Here is a 17,219-nt window from a genome sequence, read left to right as displayed (position 1 = left end):
TTCATCAATAAGCTCAAAAAATAAGCTAACCACAAAACCCTTTGGAAAAAAAGAAACATAAAAATGATATCTTTACACATTAATAACATTTATTGATCTAACTGTAAGCATATGTCCACATACATAATTTCACCATATTGGCCATCAATAATACTCTACACTTTTCATATTAAACTCTGCTATTCCCGTGAAACCAAAATCCTAAGTATTTTACTAAAAAGGCCCTTGCCATTTAAATGCACAATGGCTGCGTTTGAAGTATTAACACAAAGACCATATTTGGTTACTCAGACTGATATTAACCACTCATCATAAGAACGGGGCAGAGCTGTAGGAATCTCAGAAAACAGAGATCGCAGATTTATTATGGATAAAAACAACAGCGTTTTCTCCGACCCCTTTTGCTGTGCTCTTTATTACAAAGCCCTGGGGTGGGCCACTTCCTTGTGGGGTGACCCAATATCGCCTCTGCAATGAAACCACGCGCATCCTCACGCAGCCCCTTGGAAAGGTCTGACTGCTTTCTGCACAGCAGCAGCCTGCTGGAGAAGCACCTCCGTGCTTTGGATGAGGATTAACACCCTCTAATCTGTTTATTAATGCTTTGAAGAGGGCTGAGCGACGAGGAGGAAAAACGGGCAGATGACAATATCACTGGGGCTAATCACAAATATGATGGATGGCACAGCCCGTCAAAGCATGAGGCAGCGAGGAAGCCCGGTGTGGTGATAAATGCAAGGCACCACTCGCTGCAAGGAGCGTTCTGAACTAATCACACACATTGCTGCAGTCTAAATTAGCTGAAACCGGCCAGCAAAGTGATGTCAGCCTTCGCTCTGCAGCCGCGGCTCAAATGGCAAACAAAATGTTACGTTATATATGAAGGCAGAGGATTATAAAATACGTGACGATGTAAATCAATGGCGTGGCCTGACCTGGAATGCTTCAATCAATTCTGGATATCCTGCATTAAAAAAAGGCAGAGGAAAAGGGCTTCTGCTCAGAGACAGGCAATAAAAGCAATGAGATGCAGAGAAAGAGCAGAGTGCGAGACGGAGAAGTTGGAGACTTAAATTTGAGAAGGAGGCGGATAAACAGGAAGAGGAAGGAGGGGTGGTGAGCAGCGAAAGGCAGCAGCGAACGCTCCTGTTTACCCTCATGTATCATGAGGGCAGAAGAAGAGTTCACGACACTGAAAAGGCAAGGCACTTGAGGCTGATCTATTTACACACAGGTGCAGAACCAGCCCCAAGCATCACATAGTCCTAGGCAAGAGTGTGACTAAAATGCTTCAACGATAAGTGCAGATGATCTCGTTCACTGCAGGAGAGTTGGACGTGATGGCCTTTAAGGGTCTCTTTCAACTTAAATGATTCGTCTATGATTCTATGCCCAAGAAGACTTGGTGGTGCACGGTAGCACCAACGTATGCTGGGGAGAAGAGAATGAGACCAACACCATCTCTGTGGGCAGCACGAGGTCCTGCAGATCCAACCCACATCCAGCCAGAACACAACTCATCCCCACGGGAGCTGGCTCTCAGCTGGGCACGGCCAAGGGTGAGCATGTGGCCTGAGGCAGGCAGGCTCCCCGCTATGCCTCCGAGCAGCTCTTGGTTGTTTATACAATTTGGTTCCTTTCTTTCCATTCCTCCGGCAGCCCTGCATGAGGGGCATGGTGTCCAGCACATCCTCATGGACCCAATGACAGCCGCAGCTTGTGGTGGGGAAACTGAGGCAGGGAGCAGCGCCAGCGCCATTGGGATGCTCCACAACACCGTGCTCCATGCTTCCCAAAGCATGTTGCAGCCTGAAGCCATGGCTGTCTCAGAGTGGATGGGTTGGTTCAAGTCCCCACACATCTCTCCATCTCTCCCCTCCCCATTTTTCCGAAGGCCGGTGATTTCCCAGCTGATGAACACATTACCACCTCATTCGGCAACGCCTTGGAGGCGCTCACATTTCAGGCTCCGGCGAGAAAAAGATGAAGTATGAAAATCCCTTTCCTTTCCAATCCAGTCCTCCCAGCACTGGCCAAGGAGCTAATGTGAAGCGTCTCGGAAAACACACAAAAAACACCGGACGCGAGAGGCCGTGCCGAAGTCGCACCATATGCAGGTGTCGGGGAGAAAGGTCTCCCGTCTCCCACGCCAGGATGCTATCTCCATCCCGCAAAGCCTGCTGCCAGGGACCGAGCAATGAAGCAGTGCAGGATGTGACCTAGGACCTGTTTGCAACCCACTGTCACTTCTATCCCAGGCTCAACAGGGGAACGTGCAGTCCCCATGCCAGGGGAGCAAGGCGTTGGGTCAGGCCAAAATAAAATCATCAGCCCAAAGCTGATACACTTCTCTGCAAACAACTGCATCTTTATCAAAGATGAGACAGTTAAAACTCAAGGCTGCTTCCACAGCCAGCAGCTATGGATGCACCACTGGGATATACTTAGGAAAACACAAGACGAATGTCCGTGGTCAATGGAGAAGACTCATGCTCCTTCCCCCTTTCCACCACTCCAGGCCAAACAGGCTCTGCTTTGCCCGTGGCTAAACAGGTTTCCTAAAGACATTTGCTCACCCCCAGGTTCACAGCTAAGCAATGCTGGAAGAAAATCACCCTGGCACAGCTGGTGCAAAAGAAAACAGGACAGAGGTTTGTTTAGCGGTGACAACCCAGCCCCTGCCTGTTTGACGTTTGCTCCAATCCAGTGAACTGCACGGCATTTGTGCTTTTGTTTAGACAGATAGGCCTGTGTATTTAGAAATCCTTGAAACTCATCCATCTGCAAAGACAGCAACTCCCGATAATGCAAAAGCTCCAGCCGGGATGCTGAGCTCAGCAGATCTCTCTACAAATGATTCCTATTAAAGTAAAAAATTACAATGCAAGCATCTATTAGACAATCCAAGCCTAACATAAAAAAGGAATTAAAAAAACATAATATGTTCATGCCAGCCATCTTTATAGACCACGGAGGAGCTCAAACAAGGCTCTGGGATACCCGTGCTCAATCGTCTGCCTGGGTCCCCAATCCACCCGGAGCCATGCACCCTCTATCCCGCCCATGCACAGCCATGCTGACGGGTCTGCCCCGATCCTCACCTCCTCTAATGACAGAGACCCCTGCTTCCTCCCCACCTGGTCACATCAGACACCCACCCACCCCTCTCATAAGGAACATAACTGCAGGAGTTCCGTTTGAACCACCATTACACATGGGGTTTGGCGCCACAAGGACACAAGAGAGAGTTTTCCAGGGAGTTCCTTGCATCTCCAAAAACTGATGGCATTTTTTATTTTTTTTCTTTGCTGACCCATGACGATAGGGATGTGGGGCATGCACAGGTCCCAAACTAATTGGTCCCCCACCAGTATCAGCAGAGCACAGACAAACTCAGCACAGGCACCAACTGCAACCAATGGTCCCTGTCCCATCACCACGAGCAATGAGATATGGCCATCAGGACCAGAAGAAAAGCTTCACCATTCCAACTGGGAACCTACAGATGAGCTGAAGTGAGAGTGAGCCAAAGAAGAGCATCCCCTGAGGTTTTGCCAGTGAGTGGGGACATCTGGGAACATATTGCCACCACTGTGCCTCCTTCCCATTCCCAGCACCTTGAGCAGCAGAAACACGCTCAGCTCCCAGCCCCCAGACCTTGAAGCCTAAACCCGCAGATTATCACGTTAACGCTTCAAATGTTTAATTTCCTGCTACAATTACACCAGGTTTGCAGCAGGAGAGGAGGGAGGGGGGAACAACCAAGACCCCAAAGCACCATCCCTCCCTATGCTGATTCTCACCCAGGGGGCGGATGCAGCCACGGGAGCCCCCTGATTGCAAACCCCTCGGTCCAGCAGCGTGGCTGCTCTCTATCCTGCTGCTAAAATGAAAGGTCCCTTTGTTCAGCGGCTCTGGAGAGCTCTGCAGCTCTGTGGAAACATTTACCGCAATGCAAGAAAAACAGTGCAGCTGGTGTGTGCGGAGCAGAACGATACCTGGCTGCAGAGAGGAGAGAAAGGAGATGGGGTAGGAGGAGGGCAAAGACAGGGGGAGTAGTGGTGGGAGCAGGTGGGAGTGATGGGGAGGGAGAAGGAGAAGTGAAAAGCACAGAGGGAAATGGGGAAGAGATGGGGAGGGAAGGAGACAGCAGAAGAAAGCTGGAAAGACAGGGGGACAGAAAGCGAGGGTGGAGAAAATCAAAGCGAGACGGAGAGCAGGAGGAACGGACTCAGGAAGCTTTGAGCTGCATGGCACCATCAGTAGACGTGGGTTGAGCTCACATTGTGTGCAGGAGGTGGATGAACAACTGAACCCTACAAGTGCAGGGTGGATGGACAGCTCGGATCCATCCCTCCTCTCACACAAAGTCCTACGGAAAAAGCAGAGCACTGGCTCTGCAGCATCCTGCTCACCCTGGGAACGGGATGGGGCAGGGGATGCTGCCTGCCACGGAGCCAGGATGCTTTCTGCTCAGTGCCTCTCCCAGCGGCTGCTCATGGCTGCTGATATTTAGAGATCTCCCTGCCTGCCCAGCACATCAAGCTCAGCCCTTGTGCACGGGCACAGAGATGGAAAGGACTGAGCTTCAGGTCAGGGCCAGGAATAGCTGCCAGCGCCCAGAAATAGCTGTGCCACGCTCAGCCCCGATTCTTCGAGAGCCACTGGATGGGAGCACGGCGTTTCCAAGATCTCAGCCCCAGCAGGGACCGGATTGATTTCTCCTTCGACTCATGTTCCCCCAACACTGCCCCCTGAAAGCTGCTCTCCAAACAAACTGCTGGGTGGAAGGAGCAGGTGGGAAGGGCAGGGAAGCAATCCAGCGGCAGGGAGGGGACAGCTGACCTCCGGAAAATGTGCTGGAAAAGCAAGCGAGGCAGGTCGCAGGGAGGGACGGGTTTCAGCACCTGCTGCCGCAGCCCCCGCCACTGACCTGGGAAGGGGCGACGCAGGGGAGCAGATTCCAGAGGATTTTGGCAGCACACAGCGATCAGCGCACGCTCGATGACTCCTTTGGGTGCCTGCAAGAAGCTCAGCACATGAGATCAACGTGGCCGGCGTGCAAGGCATGGATACCGTCACGTGCAGCCAGCCTCCTCTGCGCCCCGGTGCAAGGTGCGGGCGTCCCTCCCCTGTACGTGCTCACACGTACAAATGCAACATGTGGCCCTCACTGCTTTGATGCATGCCTGCCTGTGTACACAGCATTCTGCTAAACCTGCCTGCAAACAAGCCTGTGTCCGCTTCGCTGCATGCATTGTTTCTCCAGAGCAGCCTTCAAAAGGAGGTTTGAGCAATGCTTCTTCCATCCTCTGTGCCTCCATCGCCAGCTTTCCCTCTGGAGAAGGCATCCAAACTCAGAGCAGCAAACATCCTGAGCAATACACGGAGGGAACAGCCTACCTCCTTCCATGCTGAATTCACTTTTCTCAGCACTGTTCTGCACAGTCCCTTGCTGATTTTGGGTGCTGGTGCTGAGCCCATCTCTGAGAACATAGGTTTGGGGCTGTGGGAGGTCATGTTCACACAGCTGGGGAGCGAAGGAAGCGCCAGAAAAGACAGAGAGACAAAATAAAGGATGCCCTAAGCGAAGTGTTGAGTAGAAAGCATGTGGTGTTGGTTCAGATCTTCCCACCTGCTGGAAATACAGAGATACAGATATTTCTGGGGGGCTGGTGGATGTGTTTCCTGCAGGTGTTTCCCACCACCCCTGACTGTCCCATCTTCCTGAGGCAGCTTTGCAAAGGGGTGGTCCTGAGATCTGTTCACTCCCGGAACCTCAGGAGCTGGGCACTGCTGCACACACCTGGGGTGCAGGGAATGTCCATTTGCCTCCTCATGCAATGCCAAATCTGGGCCAGGAGCCCCTGTGCGCCACGTCCAGGGGCAGCAACTTGTCCTTAGATCTCCTGTGTGCAGCATGCCCCTAACCAAAGCACACAGCTGATCACAGATCTGTAGGGCAAAGTCTGAGTGGCATCAGCACGAGGAGGGCTATGATCCTGCAGGGCTGGGGAGGAATTGGGAAGGACACAGATTTGTCCCGGCACCCGTAGGGGCAAAGCAGCTGCTCCTTTATCCCAGTGCGCAGAGCACAGTCCCTCATTTTGGTGTGTTTTCTATTTAACAAACTGCGCTCCAGCCTTGTAAGGCAGTGCCCAAAGCAGCAGAGTATTTTTGGCCGCTCTCCCTCCAGCCTAGGGCTGCCCTTTGGGAAACACACACCCTGCAGCCCTCTGTGCCCTGGTAACTAAATAGGCTGAGCTCCTCCCGGCCAGGAAAGGGATTACAGGACACACATTAGGGCATGAATTCACAACCTCCAGCCTTCGGGGCCAGTCACTCTGCCCACTGCACCGTGGGCACTCTGTGCTCGGGCTCCGGGACAGAACCCAGCACCCCTCTAGGCCTCAGGCAGCTGACAATTAACTGCTCTTGAGGTGGCAAGGAGACAAATGACTATAATTTACAAATAGACTTTATCTCAAAACGAGAGCCTTACCAACACCTATTGATTTCCGCTCCCCCTCCAGAGAACTCTCTGCAATTAAGTTGTCACTTCCCTGGTGCCAGCATCTCCCAGAAAACCTCACCCGCACAGGATTACAAAACCCAGCTGCTGAGTTTCCTTTTTATCCCAGCATTAGCAAGAGATTGAATGTACCTCACTGTTAGAGAGCAGAGCTTCTATCTCCACAGGCAGGGCATGCTTCTAAGCCTTGTTTCCTGCTGATCAAAGTGCCGCGGTGTTGCAGAGCTCACCCCTGGCTGCTGGCATATAGCTCTTCAGAGAGGGGATGCATCTGGCAGCACCCCACCACCCCAGGGGTTTGCACAGAGCAGAACAGCCCTGCATGCATCTCATAAGCACATTGTGCCTCAGTTTCCCCATCACCAAAAACACCCACACTCCACAACGTGGGGAGCAGCAGTTCGTCCCTAAGGACACAGCACGTTTGCTAGCAAGGAATAAGACTTTCCTTCCCAAGAGGTCAGGTGAGCAGAATTTCTTTTTCCCCCATCAAAAGGCCAATTAAACCGATTTTTTTTAATAGCCAGGCTGTGACCGGCACCGCAACACAACAGTGCTCCAGTGGCTCAGAGGGCTGTGAGCTCATCCAGGGCTGCTGTGCCCCCACAGGGCCCCATGGAGGGCAGGTGAAGCAAAAGACAGCACAGAGAAAAACAGCAGCAGCAGGCGTAAAAAAAGAAGCTACGGTGCAAGAGATTAGGAAGGGATCTTTGAGATTTAACAGAGATTGGGCATCCAGACTTAATTACATGCCACGTGCTCCGCCCATCCGCTGCAGTTTATGTCACTGATGCAGTGTATAGATTTGATAATTGCTGCCACATAGAAGGGATAACCTTCACCCTGCCGTCTCCCAGCCCCGAGGTCAGCAGAGGCCTGCTCTGTTGCACAGAGCCAGAGGGTGTGCATGCACCCAGCCAGGTGCTGGGCAACGTCAGCATCCCATCTCTGTGCATCCTTGCATGGATGCGCTCAGCCCTTCTCACTGCCTGCCTGGTGAAGCCGATGCCATTTATTGATAGTGTCCCCTTGAGGCAGGCAAGGGGCTATGCAGATGCATGAGAAACACTCTGGAAAGCATAATAAAAGCAAGAGGAAAAGCCACACTCGTAAAAAACTGAGCAGGAGGAGATGATAGGGACTACAGCTTATTTTGTCATGTTCTGCCACCCCAAAGGATGGAAAAGTCTCAGCACTGACATTGTTTTACCCACTGTGGGACACCAGGGTGCTCCGTGTTTGCTCCTAGTGGCCCCCAAGCACCAAGTGGGCGTGCTGGGCGTGGGCCCCATGCAGGAGGAGGAGGAGGAGGAGGAGGATGGTGGGTGAGCTCCATCCCCTCTGCAAGGTGGCAGGGAACATCCATCAGGCACCTGCCAGCACAGCCAATTCGCTTCCATTTGGAAAATTAAAGAAATAAAATGAATCGTTTTCTTAATTTGAAAGGGTGGCAGGAAGAAAATACGCCTTGGGTCCCTGCCAGCGCTCAGAGGTCTGCCACTGCTGGCTCAACCATGGGGTTTTGCTGGGGGAAAATGCTGGATGCTTCCCCTCCTCTCCCTGCGGGGCCAAACAGGCCCTGCCCAGGAACTCCCAGTATGAGTCTGCTCAGATGACGGTGTGGAGCTGGGGGCTGGAGGGGGTGAGCCTGGAGGAGAGGGATGGCACAGCCCAGCTCCAGCCCCCCACCACTCCTGGGCTTGGTGGGATCCCACAGCTTTGCAGCTGCTGAGCCACACATAAATTTCCTGCTTAAACCCTAAAGAAGGGGCACCTCAAGTCCATGCTCTGCCCTTTCAGGGTGCTGGTCCTCACAAAACACACTCCCCAAAAATGTGTTCTTCCCACCACGGGGCAGCTAAATCTGCTTCCTTTCCCTGATGCCTCCACTCCCCTGATGCGTCTCCCTCTCTTGCAAGAGACAAACATCATCTCTCATTGCTTTTTTCTTATTTTCCCCAGCCCGACCAAGGCGAATCCCCAAATCCCAGCTCCTTCCTGCCAAAGACATGTGCACCTGCAGAGCAGCTGGTGCCAACATCCAAAGCGGAGCCAAGCACAACAAAACGGGCTAAAGAGCCCTCTCTGCAAAGAGACCAGCTAACAAAAACAGCCGTATTTCACCCCAACTCTATTAAACTGTCCTGGGTTATTGCTCCATTTCCTTTCCCACCACAGAGGATCAAATGAGATTTCTGTGGCCTCACAGAGATGCTCACACGTTTCCCCTTCAGCTGCCCCTTCTGTGCTCCACGCGGGGTGAAGCCCATCATAGGGCAGCACAGCCTTGCATGCAAATAATTTCTCCTGAAAGAGGGGTTTTCACATTGGAAAAACACAAGCAGGAGCATATTTCCATGCTGGGTGACCCATCAGGACACCCAAATTTTTGCTAGAGCTGTAACGAGTCCTGCAACCATGGTGTCCTTGCAAAGCCCAGGGGTGCACAGTGCTCTGACCCCTCTCAGTGCCAGGCCCTAGGCACAGCAATTAATGCAAAAGGTTATTAGCAAGGGATCAGGGCAGCGCTGCAAGCATCCCTCATTTTACCTTCAAACTTCAGGGTTTTATTCTGGCAGTCCTTAAAGCCCTCTGCAAACCAGACTCCTTGTTTACAAGTCAGAGAATTTAAAAGCTGTGCAGGAGACTCAGGGCACGGCTCCCATTAATTTCTCCAAGTTTTGCACATCTAAGACAAGAGTTTCTTGACTTACAAAAAAAAAAAAAAAGGCTTGCTTCAAGGTAAAAAAAAAAAGCCAAGAAAAATGAACTTTGCTTCCACAGGCTTTTAGAAATAGAAGCAGTGAAATGCAGCAGTTTTCACAGGCATTCTCTGGGCTCCGCATACAGATAAGAGCGTTTGGAAACTGAAATCATGAAAATGTCCACTGCTGTCTTGTCACAGAATATCTGCACACACACACACACACACACACACAGAGCAGTGTCTGGAGAGGAAATGCAGAGAAAAAGTCCAAGAAGTTTAATGAACTGTCGCAGCTTAACTAATCCTTGCTTTTGCTCACCTCATCCCATATGAAAGGCTGGGAAAAAACAAGCATGCAACATACGGCAGCTATCTCTTATCTGGATGGGCAAATAATTGAGCAGAGACTCCTGGGACACAGTGAGGCACCGCTTGCTCCTCCACCAAGCATGATCAGAGCCGAGCAAATACTTTGTGATAATTTCCCATGAAAACTTTGCATCTGCTTTCCAGAAATACCAGAGCTAAAGGTAAGAAATGCACATGGGAGCGGGATGGCTTGCAAAACAGACCCAGAATGCCATGGACATGAGCATGCATGTGGTAGATTTGGTGCAGAAAGGTGTTGGTGCTATGGGGACCTGGCGCTACCCATCAGCCTGGAGCCCTGATATCCCTGCATCCCAGCAGTGCTCCTGTGCAAGCAAGCTGCTCCTGGGAGAGAAAAAGGTGTGCTGGCAGAGACAGTGAGTAAATAACTTGTGGCAGCACAAACACCATAAGTAGCCTTTTCTGGGTCAAGCAGCATCCAGGCTCTCAATTAGAGCTCAGGGCTCTATTTTCTTCGGCTCTATGTCAAACTATCAGGAGGCTTTACCTTTCCCATCTCCCCTCTAAACACACGCACACACAGGCTCCCTGTTTCCCAAACCCTCCCCAATGCATAACCTGCTTCCTAGCAGTTCCCATAACAGAAAGAGGAGAATTTCACTGCATGAAGCATCAGCCACTCCTATCTTCATAAAGCAAGTGTCTGAGTGTAGCATCATACTCTCATAACATTGACAATGTTTCAGAGATGCCTCCAGGACAGCTGGTACAGAGCTGGGAATGACTGAGACAAGGTCTGGTTGCAGACAGAAAATCACCTGTGGATCCCAGAGCTCAACAAGAAGTCAATCCTCTTGCATGGAGGCATTGCTTTTCTGATATTACAAAGAAAATCCTGGTTCCAGCGAGCAGTAGTGGAAATACCAGCTATGCTGCTGTTCTGTTTCAGACAGGTGACGCTTCGTCCCATCTTTCTGCATCAGTTTTTGGAAAAGATTTGCAGGAAAAATGTGCAGAAAAAGGAAGGGGCTGGGGAAGCCTGGTGGTGGTCCTCGGGGAGCAGCGAAGAGGGAGAAGGCAGAGATTGGCTTTTAATGTCTTCCCTGAGAAGACAGCCAGCGGCTCTGTCTCAGACCCCCATTGCCGCTAAGACAACACCCCCTCAGTCGTGATTCTCTGCGGGAAAGCAAAGGGGGTGAAGGAATCTGCTGCCAAACCCCTGCGTCTCAAGGGGGGGGAAAGGAGAGAGCGGAAATGAAAAACAAATCCCAGAGCTGAGGATGTGCCATGATCCCGTCAGCAGGGTGGGCTCGGCGGGAGAGGAGATTAACCACCGGCATCTCATGGAGCTGCAGGGGAGAGGGCCAGCAGAAGGGCAGCCCTGGCTGGGATGGCTGCACCAAAAGCACCAGTGGGACCTGGAGGAGATGGATGTGTCCATAGTGGCACGAGGAGGGGACTGCCCCATGTCCCACTCCTGAGCTGGTGCAGGAGGAGTGAAGGGGTTGACACATGGAGGAAGGGTTGGAGAGGGAAGAGAGGAGATGATGGCATTGAAATATAAATGAGATGAGATGACTCTGTAGACACTTTTAAACTCACCCAGATGGGAAGCCACAAATAACCAGGTCCCCGTACACCATTAGCACATCACTTATTAATCATCCATTAATGAAGGGGCTGCAGATAGAGTCCCATTCACCACTGTACTATTTTTTGGTGATTTCCCCTCTTCAATTTTCTCCCCAGAAATCCCTCCTAATGCCAACACCAGAGAATCGCGTTTTTATTTCTCTTTTTCTTCTTTTCAGCTGAAGCTTTAAAAGAAACAAACACAAGCAGAACCATCTCCACAGCAAGTCTCCCTCTGGTCCTTTTTACCATTTCCTCAATACAGGACTCAGTGAAAGCTCAGAGCCCCTTCAGACACTTGCATGCAGCTTCCCTTTGCAGCTCTGCCCACAAAAGCACATTCAAGCCTCCAACCTTTTTTTATCCCAGGCAAATTGTTTGCAAAGTGAGCCCAGGCCCCGCAGAACACATTACAGCTCTGTAACTACCTGCTGAATAGCTCCACTGGGTCAGAAAGTTGCATGCAAAATTACCTGGTTTTCACCCATAACCTCCACACGTAACTGCCTCCAGCCATGGACAAGGCGCTAAAAGAGTAATTCTGCACTGGTGTTGAAAATAACAGTATCACAGAATCATCATGGAATCATTAAAAGTGGAAAAGACCTCTATGATTATCTAGACCAACCATCCCCCTACCACCAATATTGTCCACTAAGCCATGTTCCTAAGTACCACATCTCCACGGTTCATGGACATCTCCAGGGACGGCGACTCCACCAGCTCCTTGGGCAGCCTGTGCCAGCACCTGACCACTCTTTCTGAGAAGAAATTCTTCCTGCTATTCAACCTGAAGTACTCTTACCAGTGATAAGAAACTGCAAGGTGCTTATCCACCGTGCCCTTTGCTCAGGTCAGAGATACGGCTTGCTTTCTGGATCCGGTAGTCATTTCACAAAACCATGGTCACAAGAGACAAAGAAGTTGAGCAACTCAACTATTCATAAGACTTTAAAACTTAAAAAAAACAACAACGTGTATACAAACATAAAAACACCACCCACACACACTCATACACATACCACCTTATTTGATCAGAGCTCATAAAAACCAGATGCTATCTTGGAAACTAACTTCCTTTGGAAAACAAACTGCTTAGTAAATCCCGGGGCCAGTGCGGGCAGCTGCCCTGGAGTGCTGTGCCAGCCTCAGGACACAGAGTGGCAGCCTTAAAGCTCTCTGCAGAGCTCTGCATAGCAGTGAGGGATGGCAAGAAGTCTCCACTACGGGGAGTTGGACCTGGTGCTGGGCTTCGGGGTGATGGAGGCAGCGGAGCAAAACTTGAAAAAATAAAATAAATGTGGATGTCAGCAGGTTGTCAGAGGCACCATAAAATGCACGCAGCAAGGGGCTGGAGATGCAGAAAACAAAGGGCTGGGTGACAGCACAGGCTCCATGCTGCGGGCTGTCAGCACCCGGAGGTGGTGGGGCCAGGGCTGGTGAGAGGGAGGGAGGCAGTGAGGTGGGAGCATGCGGGAATGGGGGTCGCTGGCACACTCCAACCAGCTCCATCGCATTGCCCGTAGAGATGTGGTCAGCATGGCCCATGGAATGTGATGGAGTGGCTGGGTGCTGAGCTTAGCGTGGAGGATCCTGTCCTGGGTACTGGGCAAAAGGGAGAGGGTGGAGCTGCTAGAGTGAGCATGAGCAGCCAAAGCTCTACAAACAACCTGCCCAGGTGGTGACTTACCTTGACCCTCTCCAAGAACCTCCAAAAAGTGTTTATCTTACTTCCTAGGATGAGCACTGTCCCAGCAGGGCAGAGACTCAAGCTGTTGTCCCAGCATTGTCAGCACTGTGCTGGCTCAGGACAGGACTCAGCACCCACAGCCATCATCAGCATTTGCTCCTCACTTTTAAAACTTGGGTTTATCCTCGTCTAGATCAAGTCTAGTTTTCCTGCCAACAGAAAAGCTGTGAAGAACAGGAAGGAGAGGTGTTGTTTCATTCTCAACCCTCATCACAGCATCCCTGAAAAACCTACAGGATCACAGGCAGCAGCAGAACGGAAAGCCCAGACTCTTACCCTACGCTAAGCTCAGTGTTTCTAGCAGAGGTAGTGGAGGCTGCTACCCTCTATTAAATCACTCTGGGTGATAGAGAAGCCATTGAGGGCTCTGTCCCAAAGTGATCCCAAGGGCCTGGAAGAGCGTCCAGCATTGCACAACTCATTGCAGCATCCCAGGAGGGGTCCAGCATTCAGTTGGCCGCTCAGGAGGAATGCAAGGCCCTGATCCAGGAAAACACATGCTGATCTTTCAGCACCAGAGTCCTCCTGACCCCTGTCATCTAGAGGAAACTAACTTCAGATGGCGAGGGAGAGAGGAAGGGAGAATTATCCGCGGCGGAGCTGGGGGTGAACGGGATGCCTCAGGGCTGGAGGTCGCACAGGAAAGCAACATGGACGTGATGCTGAGTGTTGGCAGGTCTCAGCCCAGGTCCCAGAGGGCTCTCCCTGGTGCTGCAGGCAGGAAAGAAACAGCAAGCTCTGACCACAGACCTGCGAGATGTGGGTTTGCTCCAGGCTCTGTGGCAGCTTCCAGCCCCATGCAGGGTGAACGTGCTCCCAGCTCTGACCTCCCCTCTCAGAATGCAGGGAAAAGCCTAATTTCTGCTGTTCTGCCTCCCCAGACTGCCCATCACAGGCCATAGAAGCAGTCTGCAGGTCCTGCAGTAAAGACAGAAGGATTTATAATCCTGTACTTTTTAAGAGGTGGGACCCCGTGAGATCTCTAAACATTTGTTTCCCCAGCCTCTCCGTGACTGTTTTCTTCCAGATTTTTGTGTTCCTTCAACCAACATTTATTTTTGGAAAAATAAACCAGAACAAACGGCAAGAAATGCAGAGGGACCACTGGGAGAGCTCTGGTTCCTGGTGAGGACCTCCCAACACCACCGAAACCCCGATCCCATTCCTCTACCACGGGAGATGGGGACAGCAGTGGCAGTGCGGTCCTGGGCTGGCAGTGACTTTTCATTACATGCAGCAATTGGATCCAGATGGGGAGAGAGGATGGGGAGAAGTGAGAAATTCCCCAGGCAGGGGAAGCGCAGCAAGGAGACTGAATTCAACTGCTGCGGGGTTAGGACCGAGGATGCTATTGTAGGATAAGGCACTGAGCATATCAGCAAAGGAAGCACCCACAGCCATGCAAAATGCTAGTATCAAGGGTAGTCACATCACAGGAGGGCACAGATTGTATTTTCAAGTGTCAGCTTGGAGAGCCCTATCTCCCTCACCAAATAAGAGCTTGCAATGGATGAGAATCTCTAGCAATCAATGCTGATGGAAAAAATAACCTAAATATTTAAGATAATCAGAAAAATAAAAATGGGTGTGGAACCTTCAACATACTATTTCCTGCCTGACATCAGGAGCATCATCTCCAAATGATCCAGCAACCAAACCATCACAGCAATCACGTCAGCTTTACTTCTCCAAAACATTCTGTAAGCTCTGGGCACATTTTCTGATACAAAACATGTCAAAGGGTCAGCTCAGGATGGTAACTGAAAAACCCCAAACCTAAGAACACAAACCTTTCATTCAACTGCATATTCGGCCACAGAGACCAGAACAACCCAAAACCTCAATACCAAGTGAGACAGAGGTGATGATCATCCCTTGATGACCACCATAGTTAAGCATGTCTTTGTGTCACCTCACATCCCTAATGGAGTTTTCTAGGCTGTTTTCTCACCCTGGACTGTATAAAGTTTACAGAAAAAGACAAAATACACTGCAGCCGCTACCTTGAATCAGTCCTCCTGGCTATAATTCAAATGATAGCAAGTACATTTGCTTCCTGGCAAGTCAAAACAAGGGAAACAAACCATGCAGAAAAGAAATGGGTAGGCAAAAAAAGTAAAGGCAACAAACAAACAGCAAATACATTCTTAGGATGGATTTCAGGAGACAGTTCTGACAGCCTACATTTTTACATCAAAGGCAGGGGCTGTCCCTCACCAGATCTGAACAGCCCTGCCCCGGTGCCATGTCTTCTTCCTCGTACCAGTTTGGTGCTCACAGCCCCCAGAGTCACCCAGCAGGAGACTCCCAAATTGGCCTGGGGCTCATGGTGTGGAACAGCTCCATCCAGCCATGCCACTTCCCAAAGAGGGGATGTGCCATCCCATTGGTGACACTCACCTGAAGCTGTTTTCAACACCAGATAATCGCCCCAAAACGGCCCCCAAACTTCTCCTTAATCCTAGCAGAGCACTGGGTTAAAGTCCCAATTACAGAACTGGAAACAGTTACCCAAGAGAAAAATAAACCAATTACAAAAAAAGCCCCAAACACAATTCCAGATTATATTTAACACTCAAATTCCTCCTTAATTGCTCTAGTGTTTCAGCCAGTTTGCAGGGGAGGAGCAGGGAATGGCAAATTAGCTTCCCCCCAGGGCTGCATCCCTCTGGGGATCTTTCCGAATTTACATTCCCATTGTGTTCTTTAATTAGTGCATTCCTCCAGCTTTTCTGAGAGTCCCAACACTTCCAGGGCTGTGGCACTACTTTATAAATAATACAGGAATATTCACTGTACTCGTGTTGAGCTCCTCCCAGCATCCCAGTGGCTGTCAGCTTTCCTGGGGACCACACATGGTCCAGAGCGGCCCACCACTGTCAGCCCCAGACCTGATTTTGGAGGGAATCTCAGTGACCTCTTCCTTCTTCTACCCACGTTCTGTCTTACTTGGGGTCCCACCATGCATGGGGGACAAATGGGTTTCTCTCCAATTGCTTCAACTTGATTGTGTCCCCATCACATGGTGTCCATGCTGGGATGGCACCTTGAAAGAAGATCTCATGACTCTTTGGCTGCCCCATGGTTTGAGCACATCAGGCTTGACTGTAGCAGCATCATGACACACACCAAGACAAGAGCAATGCCTTCCAGCCTGAGACTTCTGCTCGGGACAAAACTATGGGGACAAAACCATGGGGACAAAACATGCAGAATTTATTTAGTCTTCAGCAAATCAGCCAGCCATTGCCCAGAATAGCAGTGCAGGCAGAACCCAGAACCACTCACTACTCAAAGTGGTGGGAAAGTCTCCAGCACCTCCAGGCATGCAGAGGTTTCCCCCAAACAGCCCTAAAAAACTGAATGGGAACAAAGTCTAAAGGAAAGGAAAGACAGCTCAGTGCAGTCGCGCATGGCAGGCTCCAAACCATCATTTTCCCAAGCCTCATTAGGGATGATTTATGAAGGCTGACACCATCGTTAACCTCTGACCACGTCCTCACTGCCTGCAGGGCATTTCGCAACCTGCCTGCCCTGTCCAGCAGCACGCGGTGGATGACTGCAGCTCCATCCATCCCCTTAGCACAGCCGGGTGTGATGAAGGGAGCTCATTGCATCATCTTACATGTGGCAACCCAGCCAGGGGGACAGCACAGTGCTGGCTTGGGGGACAAGCCCCACAGACTTGGCACAGGCATTGGGCAGTAATAACCCACCATTTGCAATCCCATCTGGTTATGACACATCCATTATTCAAAGGCATTTGGCAAAGACCTTGGGCAACTAATTTCCAGTGTCTGGGTCAGTTCACAAGCTTATGAATTCCCAAACTACTCTCTGTTTGTGCTCATAGCCAAGCACTGAATAGGATTTTGGCTTATTTCAAGGGAGCTAGTGTTTTCTTAAAGCACCTGCCCTCGGAGCCTGCAAAATCCCATGGATTTCCATCCCCATTTAAGGAACACATCTAGTCCTCCTGTAGGCTGGAGTAAAGTGAAAATTCAGCTTGTCCACAATGACACACACTGACAGCACACAAGCCTCCAGTACTGAAAAGTGGGAAAATTCCCCATCTTTCAGCAATTCCACAATTTCACAGGTGATCTTGTGCCATCGGAGACCCTGAGCCAGGGATGCATGCCTCTGTTTTCCCTTCCCGATAACTCAGGGGCACAAAATAGGCAGAGCAGAAGCAGCTCCTTCTCTGGGACTATCCCTGGTCCCTCCGTCAAGCACCTCTTTTCTCCCGCTCCGAGTGGGGGACAAAG

General features: G+C 50.8%; 1 protein-coding gene across 7 annotated transcripts in view; it reads right to left on the bottom strand.

The window, feature by feature from the left end:
* Positions 1-17,219, bottom strand: part of CNTFR (ciliary neurotrophic factor receptor) — a 174,877-nt gene that overhangs the window by 95,087 nt on the left and 62,571 nt on the right. The window contains exon 1 of one of the 7 annotated variants that reach the window (XM_021380430.1): positions 12,007-12,051. The exons of the other annotated variants lie outside the window; for them this stretch is intronic. The gene's annotated coding sequence lies outside the window, so the exon portion shown is untranslated. Of the gene's footprint in view, positions 1-12,006; positions 12,052-17,219 lie in introns of those variants that run through there. 7 annotated transcript variants of the gene reach the window in all.

The sequence above is a fragment of the Numida meleagris genome, chromosome Z, assembly GCF_002078875.1.
Source record: "Numida meleagris isolate 19003 breed g44 Domestic line chromosome Z, NumMel1.0, whole genome shotgun sequence".
NCBI lineage: Eukaryota > Metazoa > Chordata > Aves > Galliformes > Numididae > Numida > Numida meleagris.
Note: the sequence above shows the minus strand (reverse complement) of the source record. Positions and strands in the feature narration are given on the sequence as shown.